This window comes from Bubalus bubalis, chromosome 7, assembly GCF_019923935.1.
Source record: "Bubalus bubalis isolate 160015118507 breed Murrah chromosome 7, NDDB_SH_1, whole genome shotgun sequence".
Classification (NCBI taxonomy): domain Eukaryota; kingdom Metazoa; phylum Chordata; class Mammalia; order Artiodactyla; family Bovidae; genus Bubalus; species Bubalus bubalis.
This window is the reverse complement of record NC_059163.1, coordinates 40,601,716-40,620,213: the sequence shown is the minus strand read 5'-3', so window position 1 is coordinate 40,620,213 and position 18,498 is coordinate 40,601,716. Positions and strand designations below refer to the sequence as shown.

Sequence of the window (18,498 nt, the reverse complement as noted above, 5' to 3'; positions counted from 1 at the left end):
GTCTAGGTTTGTTATAACTTTTCTTCCAAGGAGCACACATCTTTTAATTTCATGGCTGCAGCCACCATCTGTGGTGATTTTGGAGCCCAAGAAACTAAAGTCTGTCTTTGTTTCCATTGTTTCCCCATCTATTTGCCATGAAGCGATGGGACCAGATTGGATGCCATGATCTGTGTTTTCTGAATGTTGACTTTTAAGCCAACTTTTTCACTCTCCTCTTTCATCTTCATCAAGAGGTTCTTTAGTTTCTCTTCACTTTCTGTCATAACCGTGGTATCATCTGCATATCTGAGGTTATTGATATTTCTCCTGGCAGTCTTGATTCCAGCTTGAGGTTCATCCAGGCCTGGCATTTCACATGATGTACTCTGCAAATAAGTTAAATAAGCAGGGTGACAATATAAAGCTTTGATGTACTCCTTTCCCAATTTGGAACCAGTCCATTGTTCCATGTTCAGTTCTAACTGTTGCTTCTTGACCTGCACACAGGTTTCTCAGGAGGCAGGTAAGGTGGCCTGGTATTCCCATCACTTTAAGAGCTTTCTACAGTTTATTGTGATCCACACAAAGGCGTAGTCAACAAAGCAGAAGTAGATGTTTTTCTATAATTCCATTTCCTTTTCTATGATCCAATGGATATTGGCCTTTTATCTCTGGTTCCTCTGCCTTTTTTAAATCCAGGTTGATCCTCTGTTAAGTTCTCTGTTCGTAGACTTTTGAAACCTAGCTTGGAGAATTTTGAGCATTACTTTACTAGCATGTGAAATGACGGCAATTGTGCAGTAGTTTGAAAATTTCTTGGCATTGCCTTTCTTTGGGATTGGAATATATATATATATATATATATATATATAATCCTGTTTTCAAGGTTTACCTAAAATTTTTATAATGGAACTTAAACATTATTTTGTGAAAGTGTGAATTCTTATATATATATATATATATATATATATATATGTGTGTGTGTGTGTGTGTGTATGTATACACAGATGTGTGTAGTTATCAAATTATCCAAAGTCCTTGTTTCCAGATTGTGCTGATTTCATTAACACACACTCTATATCCAAAGCTACTTTGGGAATTAGTTTAAAATTGATGAACCCCAACTAGAGACAGTATAGTGAAGGTGTTAAAAATTGAGGTTTAGTACAATGAGATACCACCTCACACCAGTCAAATGGCCATCATCAAAAAGTCTAAAAAAAAAAAAAAAATGCTGGAGAGGGTGTGGAGAAAAGGAACACTCTTGCACTGTTGGTCGGCATGTAAATTGATACAGCCGCTATGGAAGACGGTATGCAGAGCCCTTAAAAAACTAGGAATAAAAGCATCATGAAAAAAGGAAGTCGCTCAGTCGTGTCCAACTCTTTGTGACTCCATGGACTGTAGCCTATCAGGCTCCTCTGTCCATGGGATTTTCCAAGCAAGAGTGCTGGAGTGGATTGCCATTTCCTTCTCCAGGGGATTTTCCCGACCCAGGAATTGAACCCGGGTCTCCCACATTGCAGGCAGATGCTTTGCCGTCTGAGCCACCAGCAATCCCACTCATAGGCATATACCCTGAGGAAACCAAAGTTGAAAAAGACACATGTATTCCTTATTCATTGCAGCCCGATATAGAATAGCTAGAACATGGAAGCAACCTAGATGTCCACTGACAGATGAATGGATAAAGAAGTTTTGGTACATATGCACATGGAATATTACTCAGCCATGAATAGGAACACATTTGAGTCAGTTCTAATGAGGTGGATGAACCTAGAGCCTATTCTACAGAGTGAAGTAAGTACAGAGAAAGATAAATATTTCATCAGTCAGTTCAGTCAGTTCAGTCGCTCAGTCATGTCTGACTCTTTGGTACCCCATGAACTGCAGCATGCCAGGCCTCCCTGTCCATCACCAACTCCCAGAGTTCACTCAAACTCACATCCATGGAGTCAGTGATGCCATCCAGCCATCTCATCCTCTGTCGTCCCCTTTCCTCCTGCCCTCAATCCCTCCCAGCATCAGAGTCTTTTCCAATGAGTCAACTCTTTGCATGAGGTAGCCAAAGTACTGGAGTTTCAGCTTTAGCATCATTCTTTCCAAAGGTATCCCAGGGCTAATCTCCTTCAGTTGGACTGGTTGGATCTCCTTGCAGTCCAAGGGACTCTTAAGAGTCTTCTCCAACACCACAGTTCAAAAGTATCAATTCTTCAGCGCTCAGCTTTCTTCACAGTCCAACCTTCACATCCATACATGACTACTAGAAAAACCATAGCTTTGACTAGATGGACCTTTGTTGGCAAAGTAATGTCTCTGCTTTTGAATATGCTATCTAGGTTGGTCATAACTTTCCTTCCAAGGAGTGTCTTTTAATTTCATGGCTGCAGTCACCATCTGCAGTGGTTTTGGAGCCCCAAAAAATAAAGTCTGACACTGTTTCCACTGTTTCCCCATCTATTATCCATGAAGTGATGGGACCAGATGCCATGATCTTTGTTTTCTGAATGTTGAGCTTGAAGCCAACTTTTTCACTCTTCTCTTTCACTTTCATCAAGAGGCTTTTTAGTTCCTCTTCGCTTTCTGCCATAAGGGTGGTGTCATCTGCATATCTGAGGTTATTGATATTTCTCCCGGCAATCTTGATTCCAGCTTGTGTTTCTTCCAGCCCAGCTTTTCTCATAATGTACTCTGCATATAAGTTAAATAAGCAGGGTAACAATATACAGCCTTGATGTACTCCTTACTAACATATATATAGACTCTAGACAAATGGTACTGAAGAATTCATTTCTAGGACAGCAATGAGCAACAGACATAGAGAATACACTTATGGACATGGGGAGAGGGGAGGAGAGGGTGAAATGTAGGGAGAGAGTAACATGGAAACTTACATTACCATATGTAAAATAAATAGCCAGTGGGAATTTTCTGTGTCTCAAGAGACTCAAACACCCTAGAAGGGTTGGATGGGGAGGGATATGGGAGGGAAGCTCAAAAGGGAGGGGAAATATGTATATGTATGTCTGTTTCATGTTGAGGTTTGACAGAAAACAACAAAATTTTGTAAAGCAGTTATCTGTCAACTAAAAAGTAAATAAAAAAAAATTGGGGTTTGGAATCAGACTTAGAGTAAAATCCCTACTATGATACTTTCCAGGGTGTATTACTTGACAGTTTTATTCACAGTGTCTTTAACTGTGCAACCTGAAGAGTGTAATAGAATTGCTATGAAGATTAAAACTGTATTTTACATAAAGCATGTGCATGCTGCATGCTAAGTTGCTTCAGTCATGTCCGACCCTGTGTGAACCCATGGACTGTAGTTCACTAGGCTTCTCTGTCCATGGGATTCTCTAGGTGAGAATACTGGAGTGAGTTGCCATGCTCTCCTCCAGGGAATCTTCCCTACCCAGGGATCCAACCCATGTCTCTTATGGCAGGACAGTTCTTTACCACTTCCACCACCCAGGAAGTCCACATAAAGGATGTAGTATACATTAAATAATGAGTAACTATTACTGTTCTAGGGCTTCCCTCATAGCTCCGTTGGTAAAGAATCTGCCTGCAATGCAGGAGACCTGGGTTCAATTCCTGGGTCAGGAAGATCCCCTGGAGAAAGAATCCCATGGACAGATGAGCCCGGCAGGCTACAGGCCATAGCGTCACAGGAGTTGGACACGACTTAGTGACTAAACCACCACCATTACTGTTCTAAAAAAACCTATTGTAAGTAATGTTAAGTAACATTATTTGGCAAGAGTACTGGAGTAGGATGCCATTGCCTTCTCCAATTATATACATTATATATACATATATATATAAATATATGTATATACAAATTATATACATATAATATATATAGTATAATATCTATAAATATATAACATATAAATGTATGTATATGCAAATTATATACATATAATATATGTATACTATATAGTATAATGTTAAGTAATACGAGATAGGAGAATGAGATGGTTAGATGGCAACACTGACTCAATGGACATGAGTTTGAGTGAACTCTGGGAGATAGTGAAAGACAGTGAAGCCTGGCATGCTGCAGTTCATGGGGTCACAAAGAGTCGGACACAGCTTATCGACCGAACAACAACGTGATGACCTACATTTAAAAAATACAGAAAACCCATTTATTTTAGCTTAGTTAAGCCTAACAAAGAAAATAAGTGCTTTGTTAGTTAAGCCTAACAAAGAAAGTAAGTGCTAAGCACCTGTAGGCTAGCTAAACCCCTTTGTTGTACTCTCTTGTGAGCATCATGTATGCCTCTGCCTCCTCTCCAGAAAGCCTTGTTCTGCTGGTCATTGTATCCATCGTAGCTCTTCTTCATATAGAATTTCTTACAGATAAGCTGAGGTGTCCCCTCCAGAATTGGTGCCTAGCAGTGGCAGTTTCTGTTTTGTTTTTTATTTAAATGGTTTCCTCAACAAATGACAGGAGAAAACAGTCAAACCATGAATGGTGAAATACTTATATAAATTGAAGGCTCTTTTTCCATATATACAATATGGACTGCATTTTTAGGCTAAAGGTAGAGAAGAGAGTGATAATGTATAGGGATGCTAAACATGTTTTTGACTCAGTGTATATCAAACATCAACATCGTGAGAGTTTAGCCAATGACATTTAAAGAGAAAATCGCCACTAATCCCCAGTGCCTGGGAGACATGTTGCTATATAGAATTTTTTTTAAACTAGTCATACCATTTAAAATAGCCCTAAAGTAAGTGCTTTTACATCTGTTACTATGGGTATTAGTTTCTCCCAGGAGACATCAAACACAACACTTAAGCTCTGAGTGAGCAGAATAATTGACAACCTAGATCTCTATTCTCACAGTTTGCTGCCTGCCCACTTAAATACAAACAGAGGGAAAGAGCAAAAAATGAGTCAAAGAAGATTTCTAGAAAAGAAAAAAAAAGAAGCTTCAAGATATAATGCTTTATTTCTTTGGAGGGTTTAAATGGTACTTGAAGGTAATGAAATTTTAACATGGAGAGAATAAGATTTTCTTTCAGGGTATCACATCCATTGAAAATAGGTAAAACTAAATATGACATTGAAGCAGGAGAGTTTTTACTTTAGAATTAGAAAATAGTTGAGAACAGCATTCTTGAGAAACAACTGGCTTAAGTTCGTAAACTGAAATACCTGTTTACTTGAGTGTGTATTTAGTTGAATATCAAAAGATAATAAGGTGAATGACTGTTTGGCAAGCATGCATTTCAGTTTTCAGACCTAACTAACAGGAATGTTTCCAAATAGATCTCAGATTTCCTTTTCTGCTCATCTCTACAAGACCTTTTATTCCCTAAGTTCAATATAAAGACAAGTCCATCTTCAGCACCATGTAAATCAAGGAAGTTAGGACACTCCCTCACACCATACACAAAAATAAACTCAAAATGACTTAAAGACTTAAATGTAGGACATGGCACCATAAAACTCCTAGAAAAGAACATAGGCGAAACATTCTCTGACGTGTCATACCAATAATCTCTTAGGTCAGTCTCCTAAGGCAATAAAAAATAAATAGGACCAAATCAAGCTTATAAGCTAAAGGAAACCATAAATGAAACAAAAAGAACCTACAGAATGGGATAAGATAACTGCAAACGATTTGACCAACAAATTAATTTCTAAAATATACAAATAGTTCATACAGCTCAATAACAACAAAAAAACTCCAAGCAATCCAATCAAAAATGAGCAAAAGATCCAAATAGATATTTCTTTAAAAAAGACATGTAGGTGGCCAATAGGCACATGAAAAGATGCTCACCATCTCTAATTATTAGATCAATGCAAATCAAAAGTACAAAGAGATATTACTTCACACCAGTCAGAAGGATCATTATGAAAAGATCTACAAATAACAAATGCTGGAGAGAGTGTGGAGATAAGGGAACCATTGAAGACTGTTGGTGGGGATGTATACTGGCACAGCCACTGTTGTAAATAATATGGAGGTTCCTAAAAAAACTAAAAATAGGGTTGCCACATGATCCAGGAATCCTACTCTTGGGTATATATCCACAGAAAACTAATTTGAAAAAATACATACACCCCAACGTTCATAGCAGCACTGTTTTCAGTAGCCTCATACATGGAAGCAACCTTAATATCCATTGACAGATGAATAGATACAGCAAATGTGGTGTATCCATGCAGTGGAATACTACACCACAACAAATGAAATAATGCCACTTGCTGCAACATGGATGGACCTAGAGATTATCATACTAAGCATAGGTAATCTTGAATTAGGCATCAATATATTGAAATTACTTTTGTCAATATCCATTTTAGCCAGGTTAATCTCTATGTGTCTTGGAAATGCTTTTGCTAGGCAATTACTTTTCCATAATTGTTTCGTTTTTAGGATGGGTAATATAAAGGAAAAAAATTAAATTGTGCTTTCTATCAAGATATTTGGTTTTTATAAAATTTGTAAATTACTTATAAGCAGAATATGTAGTTTGAATTGGGAGTGACCTCTCTTCCATTGTCCAATTTTAACCTGAGTCTTTCCGGTACTTTAATAAGCATCACCATATTTATCACTTGGTTATAGCATAATGTAACTTTTTTTACTTGTGCATACAAAAATACACTCGCTATACCATGTACTCTAGGCATGGTTTGAGATTTATATTCTCATTTTGTTTAACAATATATTACTTGAGAGAAATAGGTTTTATGTTTCTTAATATATGTAAATGTTAACAATTACTAAATTTGTGATGGTGTATGGCACAATTTATATTATTAGAATATTCCTGATCATGTAATTCTTTGCTCACTACTCTCACCTAATTCCTTTTTTTCTGGGCAAACCTAAATCATAATTTTATTCGCCTGATTATCTGTTTAATATCTAGCACTTTATACTGATTGTAACCTCAGTGAGGCTGGGATTTACGTCTATTATGTTGCACTGCTGCAGTTCCCGTCCCTGTAGAGGACTGGGCATGTAGTTGGTGTTCAGTAAATATTTGTTAAATGAGGTGAATGAGTGCCTTTCAGACCGATGAAATTGTGCTTCAGTGTTTTTTAAACATTGTTAATTGCCACAAGGAAGCCTATGTATAATTATTAGAATGCTTCTGCAATTTTCCTTTTTCCCATTATTTCATACACTGATTTTTATTTGAATCAAAGGATATCTGCATTATTTTGAACATAAAATCTCTTATTTATATAAGCATAAAATTAGGAATAATGTCTGAAATCTCAAGAAAAACCAAGGCTGGGGTTTATCAGTGAGGAGCTTTCCATTGAAAGACTTGTATAAATTTTTCATAAACATTAGAACTAGCAGTGCAGAAAATACATAGAAATTCCTAGTGCACAAGTTACCATTGCCTGAAGGCTGCTGGCTAACAGTTTCCCCTGAACTATTCAGGAATGCAGTCTTATTTGTTGGCTAAATAGAATATATATGATGATTTCATTTTTGCAGACTGTCATTCTCTTCATAACACATTCTTGATTTCAATGTCCTCACATTGAGGAATATATACATTTTAGAATTTAATTTTACAATTATTGAATAGTTCTATGCAAGGCATTATTTGAAAAACACACCAATAATTTATTGTCTCTGGCTTTATTTGTAAGCTAGTGAAGAAATAGGACAAGTGCTATAAGCAAACTACAAAGTGCCCTGGTAACATTGAGGAGAAAGTTAATTTCAACAAGAGAAGCAATGAAATGTTTACTGAAATTGGTGATACTAACATGAACATTTAAAGATGAGTAGAATTTCAGGAGGTGAATTGGTAAGAACACCGTGACCCCACTGTGTATTTGGTGTAGGGAGTTCAATTTCAAACCAAATGGGAAATAAACACAAGTCAGGTAGAGATCAAACCATCTACTTTATTATTACTGGTTATATATTACTTTATTATTATATCAATTAGAAACCACAGTCTGGCAGGGTAGCAGTGGAGATGCAGACAGAGAACAGACTTACGGACATGAAGGTGGGGTGTAGGATGAATGGAGAGAGTAGCATGGAAAGATAGACACTAACATGTAAAATAGATAGATAGCTGGTGGGAATCTGCTGTATGACTCAGGGAACTCAAACCAGGGCTCTGTAACAACCTATAGGTGTGGGGTGGAAGGTGGGAGGAAGGCTCAACAGGAAGAGGACATATGTATACCTATGGCTGACCCATGTTGATGTATGGCAGAAACCAACATAATATTGTAATTATCCTTCAATTTAAAAAAAAAAAAAAAAAAAAAGAAAGAAATCACGGCCTGGACCTGCTGCCAAATGGCTTCTCAAATACTTCTTCCCTGGAGTTAAACTTGTTCAGACCAAGTGGGAAAAGACACCCAGGTTTTGGGCAAACTTTTTACACCTTTTTCTCACTAAATTGAAGTACATGAAATTACCCACCAAGTAATCTCTGCTTCTTACAAGGGCAGCAGTGACTACAGAATGAAGAGATTGTTAAATATGTTTTCCTCTTGGGAGTAGACGTGTCAACATGAGAGAGGGGATTATGGTTCCCCCTAATAGTAGGTATCTTGATAGAAACTAGCTTAAGCTTTAAATACTTACTAGTAATATTTAAAGAAAGCTTTGTTAATTCTAATATTGGCTTTTTTTTAGAGCTGTCATTTTGTTTTGACGGAAAGCTATTTAATATCCATTCTAGTTCCTTTTCCTTCAGAGACCTTTCAAGGGAAGTCATGTTTGTATTGGTGGAAATCTTCAGCAAATAAAATTAAAAGTCTCTTATGTCTGATTTGTGAATGAAATCCAAGGTTGATTTTAATACCATCATCATAAAATAAGTTAAAGGACATTATATCACTGTGCAATCAAATGAAGCTAACCACGCTATTAAGATTAATTTAAATTAAATTTTACTTCACTACTAAAATATTTTGATTAAATTCTATCCTTGGACTTATGATTTTTTTCTCCATTGAAAGTAAATTTGTACTGGCAATTTCAAATACAACTCATTGATAGAATACAAAAATTAGGATCATTTATTGCTGTCCAGATCTACCTAACTTTCCCAACCTGTCATATTTTATAGAGCAAATATTTGTGGGTTATGGAGTTCAGCATGAGACCTTTGCTTGTGAAAGTTTATTAGCTGACTCCAGTTACACTGATTTATGCAGTAGTAAATTTGATGAAAGGGGAGGGATTGTGTTTTACTGATCAGAAAACACATTGAGAGTTAAACTTGTATTTCAAGTCTTCTGTGGGGAATATTTTCCTTATAAAAATGTTTTAATGACACAAATACCCATTTGATAGAATAGAAATAAAAGTCACTTAAGTAGTATTATAGAAGAGTTGCTGACCTTGGTTTGCTTTTTCCATGAGGCCTAAATAACTGTACGAGTAATAAACATAAAACTGGTGTTTCTTTTTCTCTCTTTAAATAGATGTACACATATGTAAATATACATAGGGCATATTCTCTTATATCATGTGCCTCTGATCTGGTTTTCTTCTCTATTTTCTGCCACTCATCTTTGCTTATTACACCTTATATTGTTTTTCTTTAATAAAATAATACTTGTTCAGAGAGATGTGAAGGGTTTTGAAGGGTTTATTAAAAGGGGTCCTTTCCACATCATCCTCTCCTTGCCCTACTCTTCTGCAGATCCTGGTGTGAAGAACTAAGATGTAAACAAGAGAGACGATTGGGTAGTGGTAAATGGAGAGACAGCATCTTGGCATTGTCTTTCTTTCTCATCGTTTCTCCTCTGAAGCACATTCAATTTTTTTTAAACAAATTTATTTTTTATTGATTTTTGGCTGTGCTAGATCTTCCTTGCTGTTAGGTTTTTCTCTAGTTGTTGTGAGCAAGGGTTACTCTTTGTTGGGGTGTGAGGGCTTCTCATTGCGGTGGCTTCTCTTGTAGGGGAGCACAGGCTCTAGGGCATGCGGATTTCAGTAGTTGTGGCACATGGGCTCAGAAGTTGTGGTTCCCAGGCTGCAGAGCACAGGCCCCATGGCTGTGGCCCAAGGGCTTAGTTTCTCCTCTGCAAGTGGGATCTTCCCAGACCAGGGATCAAACCGGTGTCCCCTGCATTGGCAGATGGATTCTTTACAATGAGCCACCAGGGAGGCCCCCAGCACATTCAATTTTGCTGTCCTTACTTCTGCTTTCTTTGGCAGACTGTCAAGAACAGCTAAAGAAAACCAAATAGACTTGTGGATCAGTGCTATTACACATGTAAGGTTTTTAGCCTCAGCCGAACCTCAGCAGATCCTTTCACTTGTCTCCCAGTCAGCTTCCTTTGCCCATCTATCATGGTGCTTATATTTGCATGTGCTATTCTTTTCCTGAAATATCTTTTTAAAAAGTTCCTCTTCAGATAAACCCCAGTCATCCTTCAAGACTGGCTGGAATGTTACTTGAATTTATGAAGCTTTGCAGCTTGCCCCTTTTTTCTTAGCATCTTCCCCAGGTCCTTCCCCTAGCCTAGCTACTGTCTTTCTTTTGCATGCTTTTAGTGTGTCACAGGTAGCATTGTTACTAGTGTTGAAACCTTTCTCTCCAACATGCAGTTTCTGGAGGCCATGTCCATGCTTCATTCATTTTCTAGTCCAGTGGAGGGCAGGGGGTGGGGGAGGCATGGTTGACATCAGTCTAGGTTTGCTGAGTAAACCAATGCCTTTGAATAGGTTGTTGGTCTCAAAATGTGGTCTGCTGGGGAAGCCAGAGTCGTCGTCTTCTTGACATTTGTCACAAATATCTACCTGTTTATAATGGCCATAGTTTATTTAAAACACATTACTGCATGGTAATAGCATTAAGTGGTAAACAGATGGAAGGGTGAGGAAATAGTTCAAGTAATAATCTAGCTTTGCTCCTTTTAGATAAGGCAATAAAATACCTTCAGGCAGATATCTTTTTTTTTTTTTTTTTTTTTAACAAGGTCTCTCATTAGCTCCCATAATTTCTATAAGTAATTCCTGCCATGGTGTGTTCGCATCAGTAGGCTATTTCTCTGTTTCTCTTCTTCCTGTTTCTTTTCCACCCTCCTCTTTTTTCCTCTGTGCTACTCCCTGTTGCCTCCTGACTATGGCGTTCCTCTAAAAATCTACATAAAATCTACAACTCCTTTCAGATCTCTTTCCATCGGCCACCTGCCAGCTGTTGAGGCAACAGCTGATTCTCCTTATATAGTGAAAGGGTGGGGCCACAGATTCACAGGTGCCAGGCTTCTGGTTCTTTTCCCTCACCATGTTGAAAACCCAAGTTCCTTATTACACAAAATAGCCCAGCTGCCATCTGTCTTGTTACTGGTGATCAGGGAGGAGTTTTCTGTAGAATGGTTCATAGTGGGACTCATTCTGGGGTGAGTAACTAGCAAAACTTACAAATATCAGGCATTGGCATTGGAGGTAAGTTTAGTCATTGCTATCCTGCTGCAGTTTGGGACCCTAAAAGGGTATTATATTATGAAAATGTTCACAAACCTTAATAATTGTTTGTCCATAATTATTTAGTTTCTCCATAAGTTTAAATTTAAATATGTATTTGGTTGGAATTTGGCATTATGACTTTGACTATGTCTCAATCTATAGCAAGTTTCAATTGATTTTGTCTTTTGTCATGTTATTACTTTAATTTTATTTTGCCCAGAACAAATGAAGATTATTTATATCCTAAATAATAGATTTATGCTAATAACCCTTTTCCTATACAGTATTTTAACCAAGATGAGTTTTCAAATTTTTTGGGGGAGGGGGTAATGGATCAGAATTGGGGTGAATGCTTTTTACTCTGATTACCTATTTGTGGAGCATCAAATTTTATCATGTGCTTATAGGAAAGAAACTAGGTTTACAGTCTATAAGGCCACACAATTGAGTGCTTCTACTGATTATCTTTTAAGCAAACACTAATAATATAACAATCTGAGATTGAGATGTTTCTAAAGAAAAGGAAAAGAAGCAAATAGTTAGTTTTTTTCCATATGCTTTAGTTTCAGATATTTTTGTCAGGAGCATATTGGCTTTTTAAAGCATGATCAAAAGCAGGCACTTTTAGTTTTAGCTGAATTCATTTAGCCATTAATAAAAAATATAATGTTCCTGACATTGAGCTACATCCAGGGGATAAAGAAATGAGTACAGCAAACAAAGAGCCTTCATCATATTCTACTCCTATTCAGGGGGTGCTTTTATAAATAGAAATCTCCCTTGTATACTACCTCCTATGCTGCTGCTAAGTCACTTCAGTCGTGTCCGACTCTGTGCGACCCCATAGACGGCAGCCCACCAGGCTCTCCCGTCCCTGGGATTCTCCAGTCAAGAACACGAGTGGGTTGCCATTTCCTTCTCCAGTGTATGAAAGTGAAAAGTGAAAGTGAAGTTGCTCAGTCATATCCGACTCTTAGTGACCTCATGGACTGCAGCCTACCAGGCTCCTCCATGGGATTTTCCAGGCAAGAGTATTGGAGTGGGGTGCCATTGCCTTCTCCGACTACCTCCTATAGGCAGACCAAAATGTATATGACAATTTGTGCATTGTAAATTCTATAAAGTTTAGCTCTTTGTAAAAGTTCATAGGGCATTTACTTTTTGATGGTGTGGATTGTGAAACTTAGGTGGGTTTTTAAATACCCCATCTGCATAATTTGTGATAGCAGTTAAAATATTTTGAAGGGCATATTTTGCACCATGCTGCTGCTGCTGCTAAGTCGCTTCAGTCATGTCCGACTCTGTGCGACCCCATAGAAGGCAGCCCACCAGGCTCTCCTGTCCTTGGGATTCCCCAGGCAAGAACACTGGAGTGGGTTGCCATTTCCTTCTCCAATGCATGAGAGTGAAAAGTGAAAGTGAAGTCGCTCAGTCCTGTCCAACCCTCAGTGACACCATGAACTGCAGCCTACCAGGCTCCTCCATCCATGGGATTTTCCAGGCAAGAGTACTGGAGTGGGGTGCCATTGCCTTCTCCAATTTTGCACCATGCTGCTGCTGCTGCTAAGTCGCTTCAGTCGTGTCCGACTCTGTGCGACCCTCTAGACGGCAGCCCAACGGGCTCCCTGGTTCCTGGGATTCTCCAGGCAAGAATACTAGAGTGGGTTGCCATTTCCTTCTCCAATTGAAAGTGAAGTCGCTCAGTCGTGTCCGACTCTTAGCGACCCCATGGACTGCAGCCTACCAGGCTCCTCCATCCATGGGATTTTCCAGGCAAGAGTACTGGAGTGGGGTGCCATTGCCTTCTCCGTTTTGCACCATACTTCCCACCTAATGCCATAATTGACAGTTGTTCATTTTCTTGCCCCACAATGATATTTAAGTAATGACACTTTTTGCTAAATTTCAGTCAGTTGTGGGGTTTGAATAACAGAATAATTCTACCATTATTTACATTATATAGCATTTTATGTTTTAATGCATTTTCACATAAAAAAATCTGATTGCATTTTCCCAGCCTCCATGAAATATAGCTTTACCAGAAATTGTTATTCCTTTCCTTAAATAATAAAATGATACTCAAAGATGTTAATAATAATAATAATAATAGCAGCTTTTCCTTTTAGATCAAGAACAAAGGTTTGTCCAGAAGAGTACCAGGAACAATACATCACAGTGGCTATGGAAGTTATGCATTATTAACTTTTTCTTTACAGTTGAAAAAAATGGAAGATCAGCCATGGTAGATCCCACCCTACTGCCTGGCTATATCAGGATTTGAACCTAGATCTATCTCAAACTTGATTGGAATGTCTTTATTATATATTCTAATATATTAAAATATGAATATTCTTTATTATATAGTCTAATTATACCCTTCTGTCCCCCTTGTATGAATTAATCAAGTCGTTCAGCCAGTTATTAGAGCTGGAATATCCAGATCTTATGGGACATAATCTGGTGCATTGTCATTCACTGACTCATTATTTATTCAAAGGTTATTTATTGCATGCAGACTTTATTTCTGTGATTGTGTCCTAGCTCACAGAGTTAAGAGCAAAGACACCGATGTGAATTTACAGTTTATTAGTAATGCTTTAAGGAAGCATGAAACTGTTCAAAACAGAATTAATGTGATTTATGTTTTAGAGCTTTTCTATTTGCTCCAGACATCCCCCACAAGGAGAGCAGTAAACTAATTTGAATACCATTTAAAAGTTTCAGAGAGGGAGGGTCAAAAGGGAGGGCATATATATATACCTATATCATGTTGAGGTTTGACAGAAAAGAACAAAATTCTGTAAAGCAATTATCTTTCAATAAAAAGTAAATAAATTTAAAAAAAGTTCCAGAGGGGTAAACTGCTACATGTGTGAAATGCAGTGTTAACTTACTGAGTTGAAGCTTTCTCATTTACTTGTCTTTGCTTCTTTAGCAGTTTGATCAAGTGGTACTGTATATTTTTTTGTCACTCTCATAGATTTTCAGATTATCTTCTAAAACAGACCCATGGTCAGTTGTTGAAATGCTTCATTTTAGAAAGTTACATATGACTAGGCATGCTGTAAATTGAAGTTAAATTACTATTATGTAACATTTCTTTCCAAGTATATTGAGTTTGATTTCCATTATTTTCTAAGATATTTCCACTGCCTTAGTCTGTTTGTTTGTTTAAAGTCTTTTAAAAAACAAATTTCACTGCTGATTTTATAATCAGTTGACTAAACGGCAAATACTGATACATTGATTGATATAATTTGATCTGCAGTAAAACCTAATCTGACGTGATTTTTCTGTGGGTTGATGACACATGGGCAGAAATGGGTAATAGCAAAGCATCTAAAATTAGCTGTCTTATATTTGTCTAAAATACTCTTTTTTTAGACATCAACCAATTTTTCTTTTAACAGTACATCTAATCAATTTCAAAGTGAAGAAAAATAAAGCCTGAGCCAGTTTTGAAAATTATTCCTCCTTGAAATGTTCTGAGTGTTGGAATTTATTTTACAGTTCCAGCTAAGTAGGCTTCTAGGCTGAAAAGAAGGGGATGAATAGTGTCTAAATCTGCTTTAGCAGAGAGCTTGTTTATCGAGCTACACCTCATTTTCCTTTATCTGTCACTGGGTAAATAATGGGTACAATTTCTTGGTTGGTTGTATTGTACGTGCACAGCATAAAGCTTTGAGTCAACTAACTGTAGCATTTCTGATTCTTCCTCAAGCTGTCTTTAACTTGCTTAGCTCCCTTCTCCATCTCACCTCCCTGCCTGCAATATGATCCAAGCAGAATTATGCAGTTTAGACAATTATAGTCTTCAGTGTCTAAATTTGTACATTCAATCTTGAAGTATAGATCCTTTGCCGGATGAAATAGAAATTACAGTGAAGTAGATTCTTAGGTATGAATTGAGTTTTAATTTTTTTAGGAGCTTTCAACATTTTGTTTGGCAATATTTTTCTGTAAAGGTAATACATTAGTAAGGATTCGCTGTGTCTCATAGCATTTTTCAGAAAACCCAGCATGTTAGGAGCCTAAACAGTATAGAAGTTTCTCTGTCTTGGAAAAGAAATCTCTCAGTGGGCATACATGGTTGAGGTTGTTTCCATGGTCTTCAGAGACCAAGGCTCTTGCCTCCTTCCACCTTTTGACTCTGGCTTTCATTCTCAGGATCACCTTATGTTATGCCATGGCTTCTGGAGCTGAAGCGACCTCATCTACATTCCATATTGCAGGAAGGAAGGAAAAATGCAAAGCAGGAAGCACAAAAGGAATGCATTTTTCAGCTAAATCAAGGCCTTCTAGGAAATTCCACACAGCACGTATATATAGCCTGAATGTAATAACATGGCCACACCTAGCTACAAGGGTGGTTGGGAAGAAACGTAGTCTTTAAGCTGGGGACATTACCCCCTTCGATGAAATAAAGAAAAAAAAAGGAGAATGGATTTAATATGCAACTTGTCATTGTTCATATACATGATGGTTGCTTCTCCAGTTTTCAGTTTTTTCAACTGTAATTTTGGCAAAAGAATATCCTCCCCATGGTGTTTGTGTGAGGGTTGAGGGAGATAGTGCATGAGTGATGCTTAGTCCTGGGACAGAGTAAACATCACCATGGTTACTTTTCTAATTCTCTTTCCCTTGTCATTATTGCAACATTAGAGCAGCAGGAAGTCTCAGGGCTTTATGGACACTTAGGATATGATGATCCACATTAACTTGTGAATTACTTCACTTTTGGGACTAATATGTGCTTTGTTTGCAATTGGTGTCTCCTTGTATTGTCTCTCTTCTATAATGCCTTACATAGCAAAGGGACATTCTATCTTCATGCCCTAAATATAACCGATAACTGGGGATTAGTCACCCTTTGAAGTGGAAAAGGATTAGCCACAGCCAGGATTAATCTATTCTGAAATTTTGGAGACTGTGGAGTTTACTGAAATAATCAGTCTCCTTAAAGAAGCAGGCTGCTCTTTAGTCAAGGATGCTAAAAGAGTGTCAGTAAAGAAGGGCAGGCCTGGGCAAGCCACATGGTTAGTCTCCTTGTCAAAGGAGGCATTGGATTGGCTGATCTCTAAGGTCCTTCTTTTTAAATGATGTAACTGTAGAAATCCCATTCTCTTTAGGGCTTTTAAGACCATGTAGGTCTTCGTGGTGGTTGCTGATTTTTATATAAAGAAGGATAGTGAGGGTGGGCTGATCTGGTGGGCTTTAAGCAGCCCTCACAATTTTATACCATTAAGTTTTGTTTCCTGAGGTATCAAATTGTTTATTTTCCTCTCTGGAGTTCTAAGAATTGCAGGTTTAATCAGATTTGAGCTATTTCAAGAAAATACCCTTGAAAATAAAAGTTCAGTGGCGTATACATTAATACATTTTTTTGTTATTGTAAAATGGTACATTATTTTCCTTTCAGTTCAGTTCAGTTCAGTTGCTCAGTTGTGTCTGATTATTTGCTACCCCATGAACCAGAGCACACCAGGCCTCCCTGTCCATCACCAACTCCCAGGGTTCACACAAACTCATGTCCATTGAGTCGATGTTGCCATCCAACCATCTCATCCTCTGTCGTCCCCTTCTCCTCCTGCCCTCCATCTTTCCCAGCATCAGAGTCTTTTCAAATGAGTCAGCTCTCCGCATCAGGTGACCAAAGTATTGGAGTTTCAGCTTCAACATCAGTCCCTCCAATGAACACCCAGGACTGATCTCCTTCAGGATGGACTGGTTGGATCTCCTTGCAGTCCAAAGGACTCTCAAGAGTCTTCTCCAACTCCACAGTTCAAAAGCATCAATTCTTCAGTGCCCAGTTTTCTTCACAGTCCAACTCTCACATCCATACATGAATGCTGGAAAAACCATAGCCTTGACTAGATGGACCTTTGTTGGCAAAGTAACGTCTCTGCTTTTTAATATGCTATCTAGGTTGGTCACAACTTTCCTTCCAAGGAGCAAGTGTCTTTTAATTTTATGGCTGCAATCACCATCTGCAGTGATTTTGGAGCCCCCCCAAATAAAGTCGGCCACTGTTTCCACTGTTTCCCCATGTATTTGCCATGAAGTGATGGGACCTGGTACCATGATCTTAGTTTTCTGAATGTTGAGCTTTAAGCCAACTTTTTCACTCTCCTCTTTCACTTTCATCAAGAGGCTCTTTAGTTCTTCTTCACTTTCTGCCATAAGGGTGGTGTCATCTGCATATCTGAGGTTATTGATATTTCTCCCAGCAATCTTGATTCCAGCTTGTGCTGCTTCCAGCCCAGTGTTTATCATGATGTACTCTGCATATAAGTTAAATAAGTAGTGTGACAATATACATCCTTGATCTACTCCTTTTCCTATTTGGAACCAGTCAGTTGTTCCATGTCCAGTTCTAACTGTTGCTTCCTGACCTGCATACAGGTTTCTCAAGAGGCAGGTCAGGTGGTCTTGTATTCCCATCTCATTCAGAATTTTCCACAGTTTATTGTGATTCACACAGTCAAAGGCTTTGGCATAGTCAATAAAGCAGTAATAGATGTTTTTCTGGAACTCTCTTGCTTTTCCATCATCCAGCGGATGTTGGCAATTTGGTCTCTGGTTCCTCTGCCTTTTCTAAAACCAGCTTGACCATTTGGAAGTTCACGATTCATATATTGCTGAAGCCTGGCTTGGAGAATTTTGAGCATTACTTTACTAGCGTGTGAAATGAGTACAGTTGTGTAGTAGTTTGAGCACTCTTTGGCATTGCCTTTCTTTGGGATTGGAATGCAAACTGACTTTTTCCAGTCCTGTGGCCACTGCTGAGTTTTCCAAATTTGCTGACATATTCAGTTTAGCACTTTCACAGTATCATTTTTTAGGATTCGAAATAGCTCAACTGGAATTCCTTCACCTCCATTAGCTTTGTTCGTAGTGATGCTTCCTAAGGCCCACTTGACTCCACATTCCAGGATGTCTGGCTTTAGGTGAGTGATCTCACCATCATGATTATTTGGGTCATGAAGATCTTTTTTATACAGTTCTTCTGAGTATTCTTGCCATCTCTTCTTAATATCTTCTGCTTCTGTTAGGTCCATACCATTTCTATCCTTTATTAATA

At 38.0% G+C, this 18,498-nt stretch overlaps 1 protein-coding gene across 9 annotated transcripts in view; it reads left to right on the top strand.

The window, feature by feature from the left end:
• ADGRL3 (adhesion G protein-coupled receptor L3) overlaps nt 1–18,498 on the top strand; it is a 955,586-nt gene that overhangs the window by 38,009 nt on the left and 899,079 nt on the right. Inside the window, exon 1 of one of the 9 annotated variants that reach the window (XM_044945843.2) lies at nt 8,242–11,396. The exons of the other annotated variants lie outside the window; for them this stretch is intronic. The gene's annotated coding sequence lies outside the window, so the exon portion shown is untranslated. Of the gene's footprint in view, nt 1–8,241; nt 11,397–18,498 lie in introns of those variants that run through there. 9 annotated transcript variants of the gene reach the window in all.